We start from the raw sequence: 3505 nt of genomic DNA, 5'->3' as shown, positions 1-3505 counted from the left end.
TTCACCCACCTCCATTTTTGTAATCCCTACCAAGTTCAAGGAATGGACAGAATTATTAATAAGAAGGTGATCTTGTTACAGTTTTGCTCCTGTTTTTGTTTTTTTTGTTTTTTCAGTTCAATCACTTTATTGCATGACCCTAGAGAAAAAGTGCAATCAACAATGAAAGCCGTTTTCCCTTCAACCACTGACAAATCCAAAGCACAAACAAAAGAGATAATCCGCTGTTTTCTTTGATGTCACCCTGTGTAGCCATGGTTTCATAAAAAAAAAAAAAAAAAAAAGCTAATGGGTGCGCAGCTGATATAAAAGCTAAGCTTTTTATTTTCTTTTTTTTTTTTTCAATAATAGCTTGAAAATCTGAAACACAATGGTCGGGTAGAGAAGGTCAGTGATGTGGTTCAAGCTGTCCTTGCATAGCACGAAGCTGACTACATAAACGTAATGTTATTGTTCTTCTAAATGTGCAAAATGCATAACAATAGGTTGATAATACAAACAATATTCATCATCATCTTAGCTAATATCTTCATTAATAGAATTAAATACTGTATGCATTATTTTACATATGTATATATATTTTTCTTCATGATAATAAACATACATACAATAGTTTAGAAGTCCATATCTTTATACAACTCTTCACCCTGAACTTTGCGTTTCTGTGACCTTCTGCTTGCAGGTTAAGTGGCTGTGAACAGTAGATATCTGCCATTAGGGGGAGAGGTTCAGTACTGGCAATAATGATAATGCAAATAATAACAATAGCAACAACCAACGATCTGTCTTCCCTTTCCCTCTGGCGATACCATGATCTCCTCACCCCAGTACACAAACACACAGGGCCTTTACATGCCCTTTGGCCTGTCCACTGCCCTGTAAAACACATTGAGTAAACCCTGACCCCCCCATACTGCAGTAGAATGCACACTCCAGAAAAATAGTGTGCGGGTTTAGTGAAACAAGGTTAGAGTGGGTGGCAAAGGCTTCAGAACCCAAGATGGACACACGAGGCTCGTTATCTTTTTCACCGAATCGCAATTGAAAAGAAAACCGAAAGTAGGAGGAGTTGATGTAAAGCTACAGTGGATTTCACCCCCCACCAGTGGACTGAGTGTCAAGTTCAGGTCCTTGGAAAAGCCCTTGCTAATTAATATTGCTACATTAACAGAATTTAAAGTGGACTGTTCAGAAACCTTTGACGCACCACAACAGAGAAGAAGCATTATTTCCCTATTATGTGTGTTTTTATGAACCAAAAAGAAAAAAAAAAGAGAGCAAGCAATGTTCAAGACCAAAAAAAAATAAAAAAAAAAGCTTTCTTTTTCACATTAGTTTCTGTTGGTTGTTCTGGGAAGAGGGATTGACATCATGCTACAAAAATATATTCATTTTCATCACTATCTTAGAACTACAAGACAAGTCCTCTGTGCTAAACACAGCACCGGCTAAAGTAAGATTACAGTGCCACTTCATCTTAACGTCTCCTTTCACATTTTTTTTTTGTCTCTTTCTGTCTCTGTCCCTGTCTCTCGCTGTTGCTCACCAACAAGCAGCAACAAATGAGTCCAAACGGGCATGTGATACTGAAGGCAGTGTAGCTGGTACTTTCTGAGTGTTATGTCTTAATTTTTAACCGAAATGGGAAGTGGGGACGATGGCAAAAACCCAAAAGGGGGGGGGGGGGGACAGGACAAAAACAAAAACAAAAAAACAACCACCACCAAAGAAAAAGGGCCAGGGGACACAGTTGGGTGGAAAATACTGATGCGCCATCAATCAGCAAAGTAGAAGCCATCACAACTCTGAAAGTCACTTAAAGGCACTTCTCCCTCTCTACGTGCCTCATCCTTCTCGGTGATGCTAACTTATTTTGCTATCAATGGTGATTTGGCAAACAGGGCTCCAACATCAGTGATCAAAAAGCCCCCAAAAGAAGGAAGAAAAAGAAAGTCACATAAATGTAAACTGTAATCCAGGATTTCTTACATTCTTACTCATAACAACCCGATATCAGTATACACCTTCAATTTTTGTCGTTGCTGTTGTTGCCAACCGTGCGAAGTGAAACACACGGTTAAATAATTGTTGACTTCAGAGGGAAAGCAGCTTTGAATGGAAAGCTAACTTTGCAAGAAACAGTCACTTAAGCATGAATTAGACCACTGTATACTTCTTGTTATTTTTTTCTGTAGAAAGTATCATGAACGGAAACAAAAATAAATACAATAAAAAAATTACTCTTCCATGTTTTCAATAAACATACCCTTTAGATATACACTTTGCAAAGCTTAAACAGAATATTGACATCTCTAACACTTGATAATATTTACAATGCTGAAAAAAGGAAAGAATTCTTTTCAATGCTGAGCACAAAGATGATTTTAGTTGTATTTTTTTTATATCCCTAAATAAATGGTGTGTCCACTGAGACATGTTTTATTGCTATTGCAGAAACCCTATTTTGAAGAATGACATATTCTCATAAAACATCTACAGAGAATGGAAGGTATTCTGACAGAGACTGGGCGTTAGCTGTTTACTGCTTCTATCAAATAAACTGAAACTGTCAGTCAACGTTGATCTGCTTTTTGAATAAATGAACCTAAATAAAAGGATACCTTGCCCATGCATATACACTCGTGCCTTTTACCATGTTTGTGTTTCAACAAAAATACGAGGAAATAATCCGGGTTCGAGTTACGTGGGAGCCGGTGCAGTAAAAACATACTTCTGTGGGGTTTCTAATGTATAGCCAACGCATGGTTTTAAGCAGAAATAATACATTTCTAAGTGTAATGAGTGTTAACTCTTAACCTGATCATGGGCTTCAGGATTGCAGCTTGCTGGGAACAGACCATTTTAGTAAATTTTTACTGTAAGAGAATTATTTTTTTAAAATTTAAACTACATTATCATCGACTACTCATGTTCTGCCTCTTCTATTTAAGCTTTGTAAATCTACTGGAGAAAAATGCAAACCGACAATGTTTTTTTGGCAGAGATACACGAGACTATCACCTAGCTGGAATCGCTCTTCTCATCCGGGACTATTGAATCTATTGTTGCAGTATTGTAGACATCTTGTGTGTGTTGAGTGTGTTGATTCTCTCTCTCTTTCTCTTTCTTTCATAGAAATCGCATCCATTTCGCTAACCTAAAATTGGTTAATTTAGAGGCCCCCACAAAGATCAGATCATAACTCAAACCCTGAAAAAAAAAAAAAAAAGAAGAAGAAGAAATGTACAATGTACAAACAAAAGCCCCTAACAAGTTTGGGCTATGTGCAGTTGTAGAATAGCATTCTCTTGGCTATATATTTATAGTAATACTTTCTTAGTAGCATCATCCCAGACCTGAACAACCTTTCAAAAGTCTGTGTCATTATCTTTATCTTTTTTTTTTTTTTTGACCTAGTTTGTTTTTTTCAAAACCTTCAAAATGTAGGTAAACTTAGAAGCATTGCAACAACTGGGAATTCATACCAGCATGGACACCATGTTCG

Source organism: Aulostomus chinensis, chromosome 15 (genome assembly GCF_037954235.1).
Source record: "Aulostomus chinensis isolate RoL2024-O1b breed Wild chromosome 15, RoL_Achi_v1.0, whole genome shotgun sequence".
NCBI lineage: Eukaryota > Metazoa > Chordata > Actinopteri > Syngnathiformes > Aulostomidae > Aulostomus > Aulostomus chinensis.
Note: the sequence above shows the minus strand (reverse complement) of the source record.